The sequence below is a fragment of the Apus apus genome, chromosome 18 (assembly GCF_020740795.1).
Source record: "Apus apus isolate bApuApu2 chromosome 18, bApuApu2.pri.cur, whole genome shotgun sequence".
In the NCBI taxonomy this organism is placed as follows: Eukaryota; Metazoa; Chordata; class Aves; order Apodiformes; family Apodidae; genus Apus; species Apus apus.
In genome coordinates this window covers 11,754,585-11,771,184 of record NC_067299.1, presented here as the reverse complement: position 1 = coordinate 11,771,184, position 16,600 = coordinate 11,754,585, and the positions used below count along the sequence as shown (strand labels likewise).

The window sequence follows — 16,600 nt, the reverse complement described above, 5'->3', positions numbered from 1 at the left end:
GCTGGAATGTGTGTCTCAGTCGTAGCTGGAGTGTTGCAAGAGTGGTTTGTGTGTGCTCCTCCAGGGAGTGCGGTTTGGCAGCCACATGCAGGACTCAGCTCTCCAGTCTCACATCCTCCCCTCTTGGAGAAGGCTCCTTTACTCTAAACTTAGAAGTATCTTATGGGATCTGTTCCACTCGTGATGGGGCCTCACTGGCAAGCAGCTGCAGTGTGTAATTGTCCCGTCTGGTAGAAATGTTCCCTATGTTTGACTTCAGACTGGCCCCTGCTCCATGCCAGCACGTTGCTGCGATGTCTGCAGCCACCCCTGTCAGCAGCGCCTGGCTGCTTCCTCGCTGCTCTCCTTTTGTCGTGCCGACTTCACATCACCCTTCATCCTCTCCCCTTGATGTCCAGTATCCAGGTCCTGGCTCATCCTGCTTCCAGAGTCTCTGCTCCTCTGTGGTGATGCTGAAGCAGGCAGTCGGGCCACATGAGAGGGACAACAGTCTCCCGGGGGGTGGCTGCCTGGTTCCTCACAGCCATCCTGCTGTCCTCCTTGTCCAGCACTAGTGCGGAGGGAGGCTGTTGGTATCATGGACAGGGCTGATGTGGGATGGAGGAGATCCCAAGCTGCAGTCCCCTGCAAAATGTTCACCAGCTCATGGTTGTCCACAAGCTAGCCCAGAGAGCCTCTGAGGGCCAGGAAGTCACACCATTGCCTCCCCAAGTCCTTCATCTCACTGTACTTCCAGGAGCCAAACCACTTCACCACTTCCTCTGCCAGGTTGGTCCATCTCTGCAGACCCATAAGGGTCCTGGTCAGGGTCAGCTCTGGAGGTCACCAGTGCCCCACATAGTTGGCCAGGTGTTGGAATTACGTACCACAAGCCCTGGCCTCCACTCCAGCCAAGCAGGTTCCTCTGCCTCACCCCAACACAAGCACAGAACAGTCTCAGCCAGAGTGTTTTGACTGGCATGGATTGCTCTAGACAAATGCACTTGTTATTTCTGTCTGCTCATCCTGACTTTGCAATGGTGACTAATGCCGTTTCTGGCTGGGAGAGAGTTTAGGGCCATGTTAGCAGTTAGTGACTGCAGGAAAACAGGCAGCTCCTCCGATCCCCCATCACCAGCGACGCCACTGCTCCTGTTTTTCCAGGCAGGAGTGCTCCAGTCGTTGGTCTCATTCCTGGGACCTACAGAAACCAGGCTCCAGGGGCCAGCCAGGGACATGGCACCCCCCAAGCTGGCAGCTGGTCCGTGGTGGGGCAGCCTGGCCTCAGCAGCATGTCTGGGCACTTTATTCCTCTGTCTGGAATCTTTCAGATGTGTCCAAAGAAACCCAGCGTGGTCTTGGTCTGATGTTGAGACCATGCTGGAGCCCTTGGGCTGAGCACAAGGCATGTACAATTAATGTTTCCAAGCAGAAACTTGAGGCCCAGTGCTGGAAACCTGCAGTTTTCAGAGCTGATTCCAAGCCTCATGGAGGCAGAAAACCCTGGCACAAGGTGTGCAGGATGAGGAGCCAAGAGGCAGCATGGCCGAGTCACCCCACGCTGTGTCCCACTCCCATGTCCCTGCCCCGAGCCACACTCCCCCAGATGCGCTCACCTTGGAAATAAGCAGTGTACCTGGGTCAGAGGAAAGGCTGATCCCAGCAGAGAAGATCTGGCAGAGGGGGTGTCCAGCTGTCAGTGGGTGTCCAGTCACAAGCAGGCATCCTGTTGTGGTGGAGAGATCAGATTTTATTTCCTGTTTCTTTCTGTGAGCAACTTCTGCTTCCAGACCTCGTGCCCATTCCCATTCGGAACTTGGCCTGAACAAGTGACAAATAAACATGACTGTTTTTTTAATTCATAAGACTGCCCAGCACCACAAAACATGGTGAATCCAGATGAAATCCAGGAACTGGGATTGCCACCTTGGACAGTGGGGTGTCCTCTGCTCTGAGGTCATGTGCAGGAGGTGGAGTGCTGGCGTACCTCAGTGGGCTCAGGGACTGCCTGATGTCAAGTTGGGGCTTCTCCAGAAGGCAGAGAGATGTGGTCTTCCTGCACTGGGGGCAAGACAGTTTTGTTTGCTAGGGTACATCTGCAGGCAAGTGCCACGGTATGAGTGCTTTTGGACCCCTTATTCACAGCCCAAAGCTGTTTCCAGCCCTTGCTGGCTGGAGGACCCTCAACTGTGGCTGAAAGAGCTGGATCAGGACCAGCCAGCAAGAGCAGATGTTTCTCCATGGTCTGCCAGGATCTTAACATCTGCCTAGGGGTCTGAGAGTGATAGATGCACAGCTGTCTTCAGGCTACAATCAGCCAGAAAGTGATGCTGCCAGCCACAGTCATCCAGGTGCTGTCAGTGAAATCACCTCTCTGGTGGCCGTCCTAGCATGCTGGGGGTCAGCTGTCAGCCTGTTTTCTGCCTCCAATGTGTCTGAGGTTGCTCTGCTGTCATTGTGGCCTCCACTGGCTCTGGATCACTGGTTCCATTCTCAGCTTCTCTACAGAGGCCCATGATGAACAAAACCCTTGTATTAGCACCTACTTTGGCCCATCAAGAGGTGCGGTCCAGAAGGTAAAGACATGGAGGTCAGGATACACACTGCTGCCTGGTTGCCAGCATTTTTGTCCAAGAAAGCAGCAGCCCTCTGCATGTCATCATACAGGTGACAAGTACCCCCTTCCAGGCCAACTCATGCTGGTCTGTGCCCCAAAGCTGGTGGTGAGGTCCATCCCTGCTGCTGGAGACAACCTGCTCTCATCCCTGCCAGCTTCCCCTGCTGAGAAGTCTCATCTCCATCTCCCCTTCAGCAGGGCACATCATTTGGGAGCCAACACTCAGCCAGGCAATTAGCACCTCTCTCCTCCTGCAAAGCAGTCTTGTCCCTGCCTAGCTTCTGCTCTTCCTACCTGCAGCATCCCTCCCCTCCCTGCCCCTCCAGGGTCCCTTACTGCCAGGACCTCAGAGGCAGCTGCAGCCAGACCCAGCACATCCCACCTGGTACACTCCCAAACCAGACCCGTGGTGCTCAACATCATCATGCAAGGCCTTCAGACCTACAAAAAAAAATTGTTCTCTGTCCCCCAGTTCCCTTCTGGCACCTCCAGATTTACTCCTCCCATTGCAGAAGTGTTTGAAATTCCTCTTATCTCTGAGCACAGACTGCATTTGTACGCAGGGGATGTAATTTGATTACATCCAACCCAAACTTTAATCCCTCTGTATAAAGGCTCTGTTGTGCTCGGTCTGTACTGTTTGCCTATGCTCGAATTGTTTCTGAATTTCATTAGAGGAAAGACTTGCTTAAACAATTTGGGAAGCACTTTGGAAATACTTTTACTTATAAAAGCAGTGAGTTCAGTGCGCTGTCAGTCCTGGATTTATATCGCCCTTGTTTGTGAACATCCAGATGGTATTCTCTGACTATTAAAATGCTTTTCATGATGTTCACAATGATTATTCACTTAAAAATTCCCACAGGAAGCTGACAACCCACAATTTGTCAGTCTCCTGCTTGAAAAGCTTCAGCTAGTCCAACAAGGGGCTGAAACCACCGTAACCCTCCAGGTGACAGCCTCCTTTGTCCTGGCAGGGAGCACACAAGGCACCTCACAGGGTCAGTGCCAGGGAGCGTCCCTCGGCAGCAGGTACGGGTCAAACATCTGGGAGAAGAACTGAGCAGGTCAGGCATTCAGCTCCACCACAAGCCTGTCCAGACACATCCCCCAGGAGCCCCAGTCAGCCCTGTTCCAAGCCTGGCCACTCTGGCAGCCCTGAATGTGAACTGGCTTTTCGAGAAGCCTGGACCGGCAGTGGTGCCGAGCACTGGGAAACCTGGCACCAAGCTCTTCTCAAGTCTGGCTCTTGACACTTAATTACTTTCTTTCATTCTACGTGCTCTGTTATTTAACTAGGAAAAAAAGTTGGATATTGGTTGCCAGACTCTGTCCTTTGCTGTTTCTGAAGCTGCTTTGCATCAGTGTCCCTCCCACATGCTGCTACTTGCACCATTGCTCATGGTTTTACACAAGCACAGTGATCGGCTCCTTGAGCAGTTCCTGTGTCTGTCCCTGGTCTTGCTGAGCAGCACTGGAATTGTTTGTTCACCCTCTGCCAGATTTGCTCTCTGGCAGCCTGCCTGCTGTCCAAGCCAGGAGAAGGACAGCTTCATGCCACCCAGACCTGGCCAGAAAGCACAGGAGATGCCATGTTGTGCAACAGCCCCATTCCCCCTCCTGAGCCAGGCACAGGGAGCTGGTGGGTCCCCTGATTGCTCCTGCCAGAGCAGGGTTTGCTTCTGCTGCTGAGTCACCCGTGGTTGTTCACACCAGATGCTGTGTCCCTGTGCTTTCAACCTCTCCTGGCCCTGCAGAAGCAGGTTGTCTCTGTACCAAGTTGTTGGTGGCTGGTACCTCATGGGTCACTTACCATGCCCCAAACCCAAGGAGTGGGGAGATTTTAGCCCCCCTGCTTCTCTGCAGCACACAGGAGAGATGAGGGGCCTTTTCTAGGGTTATTCAGATGTGTCTCTGTCTCCTCTCCTTTCCTCTTCCCTTGCCTTTCTCTCTCAGCCTCTGTCCCCACCAGTGCTATGTATGGCTGAAATTCTGCCAACACTGGAAGGCAGCTCCACTGTTGCAGAGATGACATTTCCTCTTCTCCAAAGCACTGTAAAGACAAATGTGAGCTGGCCACTCACCTCCCAGACCGGTCGTTTCTGTCCAAGAGCAGCACATCCCCAGGAACAGAGGTGTCCTGTGCTCAGCCTTGCTGCCCTTCATCTTGCTCCAAGAATCCCTGAATGGTCCAGCCAGCCCACCAGACCACCCTTCCTTCCTCCTGGGAGGAAAGGAATGGACCAGCGCCCGCACACTGACACACCGAGGCCTCAGACGCCTCGTTTCTCTGTAGCTCGGTGAGGCTGGGAACGGCTCCAGGTGTTTTTGCTTGGGTCTCGCCAGCGGGAAGGCTCTGCGGAGAGAGAGGCTGCCTGTGGGCCCGGCCACAGCACCAGCCCACAAAGCATCACACTTCATCCGCGTCCCGGGGGGCGCGGCGCCGTGGGGGACCCCGGGGGAGCGGCTGTGCAGCAGGGTCCGTTGCCACGCGAAAGGCCCCACGGGCGCGGGCAGCACACGCGTGCACGAGCGTGCCGAGCACGCGCCCTGTCGCACACGCGGCGCGTGGCGGGGGGAGCGGGGCCGCGCGGGGCGCGCGCGCAGAGAAGAGACGCGGGTCCCCGCAACACGCACCAGACCCCGCTCCAGACACAAACGTGTCTGCGGGCGCTGCCCGCGCCCCACACGCGTGTGCGCCCCGAGCACAGCCCTGGGCCCGCAGCCCCCACCCCAGGAACCGCCCGCGCCTCCCACCAGCCCCGCGCCCCTGCCCTCTGTGCGGGGACGTGTCCGTCCCGTCCAGCTGCCCCCGGCTGGCAATACCGAAGGCGAGGGCTGGGAGGTGCTCTCAGAGAGTCTTTGGGGTCTTCTGCTCCATGTTGTTGTGTGTCAGCGATCACCCATCCCTGGGGTGCTGGACTCATGCTCTAGCAGGCTCCAGGCTTCAGGGCACCCCGCCTTGCTCTGCTGCCAATGCCAGCAGTGACAACAGGGGTGAGGAACATCTCTGAAGAAGCACCAGGAACTTGAGCACCATTGGAAGCTGTCAGCAGAGGAGGAAACCCCAAGTCCCTCCGATGGGGATGCAGAGGAGCTGACCTTGCAGTGGGAGGTTGGGAGCAACTCCGCACCCTCTAGCACAAAAGATCCTGGCACCAAGAGCTGGGGCTTGTCTTGCTGTGGACAGGGCATCTTGTCCTCCACACATCCAACACACCTCAAGGTTGGCTCTCATCTGCTACTGCGCATCACCTCAGCTCTCTTGGGTCACATGCACATACAGACCGAGCCCAACCTCAGGCTCCTCAGGCTTTGGTCCACACAACCCTCCATTGCAAGAAGGGCTGATGGAGCTGCAGGGCTCACAAAGCACACATGCCATGCTGTTTTCATGTCCATTTAGGGTTCCCCAGGCCGCCCAGCACTGACAGGCTCATTAGGCTCCAGCTGGAGAATATGGACCTGGGCTGAGATGGCATGGACACGCCTACAGCATCCCTGGCCAGGGCTGTGCCTTCAAAGGGTTTTTTCTTTCAGACAAACAGCCAGATGGAAAAGTGAGAACTGCTGCACGAGAGTTGGTCAGAAACATTTAGACAAGACATTTCTCCATTGGAATGTGCTGGCTTATCATGGTATGTTGTGGAGACAGTTTGATTGCAGTCAAACTGCCAAGAAAATGCCAGACCTGCTGCCTGGCAACCCTCCACCTCCCCCTGCTCCTGAGCAGCTGTCTGGGGCATGGGCAGCAACCCAACAGCCTACGGAGACTGTGAGCCACAGGTCTCCACTCACTGCTCAGTGAGAAGCTCTGCTGCCATGGCTGGCCTGGGCTTTGGCTGGAGGACAGAGCGGCAAAAGCAGCAGCATGAAGTCAGCATTCCCGGGAATTCCCTCAGCCTGAGCATCAGGGCAGCCAGCGTCGGATCCAAGACCCGTGCCTCTGAAAAAGGATCTGTGGACTGGAGGAGCTCTGTGGTTTGGGTTTGTTCTATGTCCAAACAAGGCCAAGTCTCCCAATGTCAGGTTTTTTGGGGAAACCAGCCTCACTGCTCTCTCTGGACCCCGCTGCTGTGTTGGTACCAGGCTCCAGGAGTTCTGGCAGCTCCAGGAGCTCCATGTCCCAAGGAGAAGTTAAGGGAACTGATAAGAGAAAGCTGCTCCCTATTGCATCCCCCGTTGGGGATGGTCCTGCTGCAAGTCAGTCTGGATTGGAGCCCTCCATAGCCCCTCTCCTGCCAAACCCTGGGGGTTTCTGAGAGAACCACCCCAAGGGGAGGCTTTCAAAGGCTAGACCTTTCTAGCCAGGAGATACACGTGCTCTGTGTGCAGGCTGAGGACCAAGTCACATACTGCTGTTTCTCCACAGTTACACTCCTGCCAGCCTGGGTCCAGCCACGGGCAGCCACCAGCCAGTCAAAGAGATGGTGTTTGGTGACACGCAGGTGGCTGGCTGACAGCCCAGTGGCCACTGCACACTGAGGGGTGAGGGCTGGTGAACACGAGGACCCAGTGATGCAATCCCAGAGGTGGTGGTCATGTCAACAGCATGCACTGCTGTGGGGCAGGTAAGTCAATACAGCCCCAGATTTCTATTAGAGACTAAACATTATAAAAGCCACATGGCATCGGTGAAATGTATTTGAACACTGGCAGGCTGTCAGCTCTCAGAAGCATCACTTATGAGTGAGTTCCTGCAATCCCAGTCCTCCACTGTTCAACATGAAGACAAATTGATTAATGTTGTAGGTGATTAATGGATGAAAAACACCATTAATAGTGTCTGCAGATGGCACAGCGGGAGAGAGCAACCACTGTGCTCTGTGAGAAGCATCATGTTTCTGTCCACATGTGAAGCCACTCAGGCAGGACAGAGCATGGAGCAGGGGCTCTGGCCCCATATCTGCAGACTGAGGGTCCTGACCCTCATTCCCATGGTGAGGCTGCTCCCTCTCAAGAGGCAGCCAGGGCGTCTGACAGGTAATTTGTGACCACACTTCCTAAATTAGTGATACAAGGGAGGTGGAGCAGAAGTGGGAAGGCTGTGAGTGTCCTGATGTGCCCCCAACAGGAGCTGTGCTCAGATCACACCCATCATGTGGGATAGAAGGTCAGCACAGAGTCTAAAAAATGATTATTTTTATTGTGGGCTGCATCACCAGCAGCATGGCCAGCAAGGACAGGGAGGGGATTGTCCCCTCTGCTCTGCTCTGGTGAGACTCCCATGCAGGGCTGGGACCAGTTCTGGAGCCCCCAACACAAGAAGGACATTTGGAGCGAGTCCAGAGGAGGCCACGGAGATGATGGGAGGGCTGGAGCAGCTCTGCTCTGGAGCCAGGCTGGGAGAGTTGGGGTGTTCAGCCTGAAGAAGAGAAGGCTCCAGGGAGACCTGAGAGCACCTTCCAGTGCCTGCAGGGGCTCCAGGAAAGCTGAGGAGGGACTTGGGACAAGAGCAGGGAGGGGTAGGATGAGGCAGAATGGTTTCAACCTGGAAGAGGGGAGATTGAATTTGGACATTAGAAGAAATTCTTTAGTGTGAGGGTGGTGAGAGCCTGGCCCAGGCTGCCCAGGGAAGCTGTGGCTGCCCCATCCCTGGCAGTGTTGAAGGGCAGGTTGGATGGGGCTTGGAGCAACCTGGGCTGGTGGGAAGTGTCCCTGGTGATCTTTCAGGTCCCTTCCAATTCAAACTGTTCTGTGATTCTCAGATTATAGAGATGAAAGCAGACAGCTTCAGGAGCCACTGAGCTCCAGGTGACACTTTATTTTGCCCAGAAAGACATTGTGATGGGCGGTATTTAGGGGCTCCGTGTCCTTATTCACAGTCATATTTGTCATCCTTTAAGAGACTGGTTGCATTAGCAGCCCCTCAGGAAGAAGACAGCAAGACTGTGTCCCCAGGGAGTGTCAGAGAGGGAAGTCCAAGCAACAGCAGGGTAGGCAGGAGCTGATGCCCCAGCATCAGCTAGGGACAGCTCACCATGGTCAGCTGTCACTGCTGAAACCCTCACCATGTAAAGAGGACAAAGATCATAGAAAACTCCATGTCTTTGACAGGACCAGCACAAGACTTCAGAGAGCAACAACTGTTGTGTGAAATGCAACAGCTTTTCATCCAATAGTGCTCCAAGAGCTGGAAACAGGCAACTCCCTCTTGGGAGCACAGTGTGGGTCCCAGAGCCCAGAGAGTGGTCCCAGCAAGGGAACTGCCCCTGCACCAAGCTCCAGGGAGGACCCAAGAGCTGCCTTGGAGCGGGGAGCCCTGTGGAGCAGTGACCACATGCCAGTCCCCCATGGCCAGGGGAACCCAAGTGGTCATGCCTTGCTTCCCCAGCAGCAAACAAGACTATGTCAGGCCCACTTGACTCCAGCAGGGACCATTCCCTGGGAGATGGCCTGGGTGGGACTGACAGCACATACCAGCCCTGAGGGAGAGCCAGGTCAGCATGGTGGGGATCAGCAGGGCTTTCCCAGCTGCCCCTTGGGGATTATCATGACTCAGTGACATGCCTTAAGAAATAAATAAATGCTTTTCCCTGCAGAAACAAGGAGCTGAGCCAAGCAGTGCCCAGGGAAGGCTGCCTGGGGGTGAACTGCTCCCCCAGCCTGGCACTGCTGGAGCCCTCAGGAAGTGATGGTGGCCCTGGTTCCCGAGGCCCTGTGGCTCCCAGGGGACAGCCTCTTGCACTACTTCTGATGCCAAGAGGCCCTGAGTGAAGGCTGCTTATCAGGGATAGACTGTACCAGAGCCACTTGTCATCTAAAATAAATAAATAGATAGATAGATAGATAGATAGATAGATAGATAGATAGATAGATAGATAGATAAAATAGAAACTCCTTTTTGGCTTGGGCTTTTTATTTTTCTTTAGACAAGAGGTAATTATAAAGTAGGCTGGAGGAGAAGATCACGAGATCATTTGGGCTGTAAGGGAGAGGACAAGGTGTGCTGCAGGGCCAGGTATGGCAGCTAGCAAGAGCTCCTTACCTTGAATTTTTGGGGCCAGGTCATGAACATCCCTGAGGAACAAGAGGCATGGTGTGTCAGGAGGCTTCAGAAGAGCAGTTGGTGGGTGATGTTGAGAATTGAGAGGAAACTGTCCCGGTGTGATGCTGCAAGAAGTTTTTGCACTTAGAGCCATCCATGGGAGCTGTGCTGTAGGAGGTGACTTTGTCTGGTTGCAGCCTTGGGGCACAGACAGGCTGCAGAGGTCAACCCTAAACCGGCAATGTGACACAGGTGTGTCAAGAGAATCAGAGGGTCAAAGGGATCCTGGGGTCACCAAAACTGGGTCCTGGGATGGAGAAGATGAGATCCTAGGAGTGGGATCCCTTTGCTGCTGCTTGTCCACCATGTGCCCTTGTCCTTTCCCTTTCCTGGGAAGCACAGACCCACAACAAGCTATGCAAAGGCCTCCGACCAGTTTCCTGAGGTCCTGGAGGCTGCCCACTCTCTCATTACTACCTGCTGTCCAGCCACATTCTGCACTGGTTGCTGATGTTGATGGTGGAGGGATCTGGACCACTCAGAGGAGGTGACAGAAGTACTGCATGGCCTCAGCTCGCTGGAGGGACTCGATGGATGAGGTTTCATCACAGCTTCCAAGGAAACAAGAACTGCCAAGGGATGTCTCAGGTGGAGAGGCATCTCTCAAGTGTGTCTGTGTGGGACTGGAGGTATCTCTGGCTCATGGGATGGGCTCCTGGAGGATATATGCTGGGCATCCCAAGCATGTGGTGGGGCTGAGACAATCTGGACTGCTCCCAAGCCATGGGGAGACAAGTAGAAGGAGAAACCTACCTTCATGCCACTCAGAAGGAAGGTTGTGAGTACCTACTTTGCTGCTGAAAGCCCAGGAAGGCACAGGGTATGGGAAGGAGCTTCAGGGCTATGAGCTAAGGAGCATTATCAGCCACAGGATGTCCTGGCTGGCAGGCACCCCAGCTGAGGAATGGGGCCAGCAGAGGCACAGGCCTGATGACAGTTCTTGGGCACACATCTGCCAGGGCAAAGCTTGGGAAAGACATCGGTTTCCTTTGGGAGGTGAACTCATGGTGGAGGTTGTGGGACTGGTGTTGCTCACACCCCTTGTCCTCAGGAGCAAGGGGGGACACACAGGGACAGCCAACAGTGGGGAAAGAGCTGGCATGGTCAACTCCTTCCCGGAAGATTTCACCCACGCAGCTTGCCAGGAGTCACTCTCTGGCACCTGGAGCCAACTTCCAGGAACTCCTGGCTCCCGGGAGAGCCACGGCTGGCCACATACCTCTAGCCTTTAAAGAAGCTTGTCCTCCACTGCTCAGCTCCTTCTCTGAGCACCCCATTGTGGTGCTGTGCACAGCAGGATGGGCTGGGGACCCTGCAGCTTCAGGGGGTTCTGGGTGGGAGAGAGCCTGGGCAGCAGCTGGAAGATCTCAGGCCCTGGGCAGATGTGGAAGGTGTCACAGTGCATGACAGTGACACCTGTGCTGAGCACTGAGGTGTGCATAGGCAGGGGACACGGGGACATGTTGGGGCTGTCTTGGGTCCAAGGCATGGGGTGGCCCAGCAGGAGGGCACACGTGGCTGCATGTGAGCACCTGTACAGATGTGCATGACTGCACATGAACACGTATGGACACAGACAGCTGAGGGTGAGCACACGTATGTTTCTGCATGAGCACATGCATGGACACACACGTGGCTGCACACGAACACATACATGGCCATGCATGAGCAGAAGCATGCAGTGCATGACTGCTCATGAGCACACACATGGGGACACACGGATGAACCTCCTTCTCTGTACACAGGTGTGTGGACACGGGCCCATCAGTGCCTGTCTGAGTGCTCCCATGCATGGCCGAGGTTAGTGTCCATGTCCTGGGACACATGCATGGCTCATGTTGTGTTGGTGTGTGTGGCCGTGGTATGACCAGGCATGTTGGGCTGGTACACACAGACATGCACGTGTGGCTCTGCCACGGCTGCCCGCCCAGGGCAGCACTGAGCCACCCAGCTGGGACCAGGGTGTCCCCATGCTGTCTGAGGGGTCCCACTCCCACCCAAGCCCTGCAGCAGCCCAGGGGTGCTGGGTGCCCCCCTGTGAGCTCTGCCAGCCCCCAGCCCTGGGTACTGGGGACACAGCTCCTGCTGTGCAGGGTGGGACCGTGTGGGTCCCCACAGCTGCATCCCCCCCTGCCAGCCCTCCCAGCAGTTGTCACCTCCTCAAGAAACACCCGGGTTTACCAGGTGACACAGCTTCCTCCGATTGTCCCCAGCAGCAGCTCTCAATGGACTGCCTTTGCAATAGTGATTTGGCAGGGCCCAGGGATCCAAACTCTGTGCTGCTCCGTCCCTGGGCAGCTGGGTCCACGCACATCCCACAGTGCCTTGACATGGCATTTTGCAGCCTTTCCAGCTACATTCCCCACATCCCTCTTCAGCACCAGAAGCACGTCCTTTAGCACCAGCTCTTGTCTCAGCCCCATGCCTGTTTGCTGCCAGCAGCAATTTAGGATGCTAGACATGGCCCAGCAGTGCTTGCTCCTTCTGGGCATCCCATGTCATGCCATCACAGCTTCCTCTGAACATTTTCTATCCCAACCTGCCTGGCAGCCACTGCTGGACAGTTTCTCATCCAGAAACAACTCCTGATAGTCATGGCAACTCCTGGGAAGGGAGAGCTTCCTGCACAGCCCTCGAGAGGCATTTCAGCCAGCCAAGGGGCCATGGGAAGGTGAAAAGCCTGGAAAGACCTGTCCTCTTCCAGGCAGTCACGTCTCCAAGGCTGCTGTCTCTCAAGGTCCTTTCATAAAGATAACAGCATCAACATCCTGTTGCCCCCAAACCACTAAAACCTTGCTGAGAAGGTCAAGGTTGTGTTTCTGATTGTCATGCGTCTGCAGGGTGGAGGAACAGCCCCAACACAAAAGAAAGGGATGGAGCAGGGCTAGGAGGCTTTGGGCATGGGCTTTGGGCTTCCTGAGGAAGGAGAGGAGCTTCAGGGAGGAGGAGGAAAGGCCAAGGACTCCCCAGTGTGGGCGTGTGACTGCTTGTCCTCCAGTAGGTTGGCACCTGCCTGCCCTGGGACTGCATGTTGGGGCTCAGAGTGCGTCAAGCCCATCACTGTGGTTCAGCAGTGCCCACTGGGCAGAAGCAGGAGGAAGAGGCTGGATTGTTGCATTGCCCAGATGCCTAGACATCCCAGGAGCATCCATCCCCCGTAGGTCTGCATGCTGCCCAAGAGCCACAGCAGCCGACAGGTTGCATGCTGTGGTGGGGAGCAGTGCAGAGGCAGGGGTGCCCAGGCAGGGGGACTGCAGGCAGCCAGCCACATCCTCTGTCCTGCCCAGCCCGGCCTGGCAGAAGGCCCAGGCAAGGGGGGAAGGCTGCAGGAACTTGATAAAGGGTGCAGAGGGTGGGAACGTAGGGCTGGCTCCAGCCTGCCCAGGGAGAGCTGTGGTAGCAGCTGGGGACACAGGATCAGCAGCAGCTGAGGGGCTGGAGGGGAGATCAAGCCACCATGGGTTGAAGGACAGGAATAGGCACAAGCCTGTCTGGCCCTGGTGAGGAGGGACCATGGTGTCCTCAACAAGAGGGGAAGGATCTCTTGGCTGGCTCAGAAGCACTTGCCTTGCTCAGGGAGCCAGGGCAGCACCAACACTTGGGTCCCCCCAGTAGCCTGCCCACCAAAGATATGAAAACACCAGAGCAGAGCAGGCATGTCCTGCCTGGACACCACCTGCACATTTGTCCTGTCCTCCTTCCCTGCCCACAGGATCCCTCTGTTTGGTAGCTGCCAGCAGCTTTGGCTGGAGCTCAGTGGTCCCTTGGCTGCCCACCAACAGAGTCCAAGGCTTCTTCCTGGGCTCCTCTGAATGTGACCCAAGGCCATCCCCACCCTGGCAATGTGCTTCCCATGACCAACTAGTCCACCAATAGTTGGGTGTGCTCAGCCCCTCACTTCACAGGCAAAGGGATGTTCTAGCACCATCACAGTTGTACTGTGTGCCTCAGTTTCCCCCACTATCCTAGACAGCTGACATGGACAGATGGGACACCGGGGCTTGAATATGGCTTGTGTGGCCCAAGAAGATCAGGGAAGACCATCTAAGACCCACAGGGCACTGTAGTGAGACTGCAGCCAAGCTGGGAACCTGCTGGCATTTGACCCAGGGGCTTCCCAGCAGGATGACACTGGCTGGTGCTGAAGCTGTGGGTCAGGGGGCCAGGGAGCAGTGCAGGGGCAGCCCCACATGGCTGCCATGCCCTGCCTGGCCCTGGAAGCTGGGCTCCTGACCCTCTGCTCTCTCCCTGTGCCCACCCACTGGTCGCACCATGGTCAGGTTTGTTCTTCCTACCATGTCCCAGCACCTTGTGTTTCCCTAGAGCACATCCGGGGAGACGCCCGCCCCACAGAACCCAGGGGTCCAGCTCCCCACTGCCAGACTGGGCTGCTTGGGCTGTCACTGCCTGCTAGGGAAGGGAAGGACAGTGAGGGAGTGGTAGGAGAGCAGAAAACATCATTAATGAGTAGTAGCTCATCAGGGGAAAGCAAGACTATTCTCAGTCAGATAGAGATTAGGGAAGAGAGGTGAGTAACAGCCTGGGCTGAACCCATGAGAAATTATTGGCTAAAATAGACTAAAAAATAAACTTTAAAAAAAAGAAAAAATACCACATTCAGGTCTGGTTTGTTTATTCAGAAACAGAGAAAATTAAAACATAAGTACTAGGACAAAATATGCCAGCTCTAAATTCTGCCTGAGATGATGATTTTATTAACAAAGAATCTGGATTTCAAGTTATGTCTCCAAACAACACAAAACCAGATGCAGAGGTCAGTACTCTCATGCCTAATAACAATGCTTTCAGTGACATTCCTAAGGAAGAGCTGGACTCATTGGTATTGCAAGAGACTTTTCAAACAAACTTGGACAGCAAAGAAGACAACAAGATTTTGCTCTTACAATATGTAGTTTAAATTGAGATAAAGCATAGTGAAAGCTCTGTTCCAAATGCAGCCCCATGATATCACTAAGATTCAACAATTAACATCAGCTGCTTCCCAAGTAGTTTGAAAACTGGAGATAAAGTCATAACTCATCAGCTAAAATTATCCCATAAGGAAAATCAGCGGTATCCTGAAAAAAAGGGGGGCTTGGAGTCTCAACCTAAAGCCATTTCCAAAGGGAATAACAGCAAAACCAGTAGGAAATAAAAAGTATGTAAAAGTCATACACTTGAAATGTTCACACTAGAACTAAGACAAATGTCAAAGAAAGACAGTGATTGTAGCAGATTCCAGTCCTGCGGACAAAACCCACCCCACTACCAACCAAATAAAAGGCAGTGAAGGTCAGCAGGTGCAGATCCCAGTTTTCCAGGTTTGGAAGAGACTACCCAGCACCAGAGGGTTATTTGGGCATGGCAACCGTTTTTTGTCCACATTAAAAATGTGGACAAAAAACAAAACCTGGCTTTGTTAAGAAATGCTTAAGAGATCCTGCAACAAACGAATACTGGGAGGCACCGGGGCCAGAGGGCACCTGTTATTTGTCTTGAAATCTTTCCTTAATTGCACTCTTCTGTGTGTGAAAGTTTCCAAGAAGCCCTACCAGGGGACATGCAAAGTGACACACAGGAGGTGAGAGCTAAGGATGAAAAATGAAGGTTTAGATAGAAAAGGGTCTGAATAACTCAGTGTCTCCCAATTGAAAATGGGATCGCATCACAATCAGCTTTGGCAGACACAGGTGCATCCCATGGGAAGGAAAATGGAGCCAGGGAATGAGACATGCCACAGAGCAACTTCTTGTTGCCCATCAAGTGCAGTGGCTCTGCATGGACATGGCATGAATATGTCCTCCAGCTCCAGGCCTATGGATGTGAGAGGCACTGCAAGTGGTATCTCAGCTCCCTTACAACAAACCAGATCTCTAATCCAGTGCTGCAGCCTAGACATGGCTCATGTCTGGCAGAGAGTCTCCCAAGAGGACTCCTTGGCTTTGCTTACTGCTGTCTGTCCTGGAGGAAAAGCTGATGCACATTATTGGCATTTAAGATCCCACAGCAATAGGTTGGAGAAGATATTAAGACCTTTTCCAGTTTGAAATAGACAAATATGGTGCAGCAACCATTACAGATACATCCAGTGGGGGTGGGAACAGAGTCTCCAATGCCATGGAGACCCTCTCTTGTCTGTAAAGAAAGCTACAAATATATGGCGTTTGGCCTTTTAGAGTGTATTTATGGTAAAAAATAAGCTAATTTAACTCCTGAAAGAAAAAAAAAAAACCAGTGAAAAAAACCTGTTTCAGACAGTTTGTACTTACAGTCATGTCTTAGGGTCTCAGTGTGGGAAGCTGAATGACTGATAGATGGTTGGATGACCCCAAGATGAGCCATCAGGACCTGAGGACAGGTGCTTGCAGCACATTTGCAGAAAGTAAAGCACAGAAAAGCACAGAAGCATTTGTGTTCAGGGACTCGGGGCAGGTACAAGGCTGAACTCAGACTGGATAGCAGAGAAGTCAAACAAGAGGAACCTGAAGGATGCAGTGGGGAAGGTTGCCCACCTGCACTCATCCAGCTCCTGGGAGCAGAGGGACACTCATGCCCTGCACAGCCACCCCCGGGGTTGCTGCAGATGCTGCTTGAGCCCACAGGTCCCCCAGAAGCTGCTGCTCCGGCAGTTCATGCTGTCCTGGCTCCCACTGAGAACACTTGCAGTGCCTCTCACATCCATAGGCCTGGAGCTGGGGGACATACTCATGTCACGTCCATGCAGACCCATTGCACTCGGGCAACAAGAAGTTGCTCCGTGGCATGTCTCATTCCCTATCTGCATTTTCCTTCCCATGGGATGCACCTGTGTCCCCAAGATTTGAGCTGTGGCCTCACCTGAGCTCAGCACTGGGGGACAATCACTTCCCTGCCCCCACTGGCAACGCTAGTGCTGGTACAAGCCAGGATGCTGGTGGTGTCCTTGGCCACCTGGGCACACACTGGCCCATGTTCAG

At 54.3% G+C, this 16,600-nt stretch overlaps 1 long non-coding RNA gene across 1 annotated transcript in view; it reads right to left on the bottom strand.

Annotated features, from left to right (window-relative positions):
- Nucleotides 1-5,006, bottom strand: part of LOC127392177 (uncharacterized) — a 31,445-nt gene extending 26,439 nt beyond the window's left edge. Inside the window, exons 1-2 of the long non-coding RNA XR_007891206.1 lie at nt 4,681-5,006; nt 1,596-1,705 (exon numbers count right to left, since the gene is read on the bottom strand). This is a non-coding gene — a long non-coding RNA (uncharacterized LOC127392177). The remainder of the gene's footprint in view (nt 1-1,595; nt 1,706-4,680) is intronic.
- Between the last annotated feature and the right edge of the window lie 11,594 nt (nt 5,007-16,600).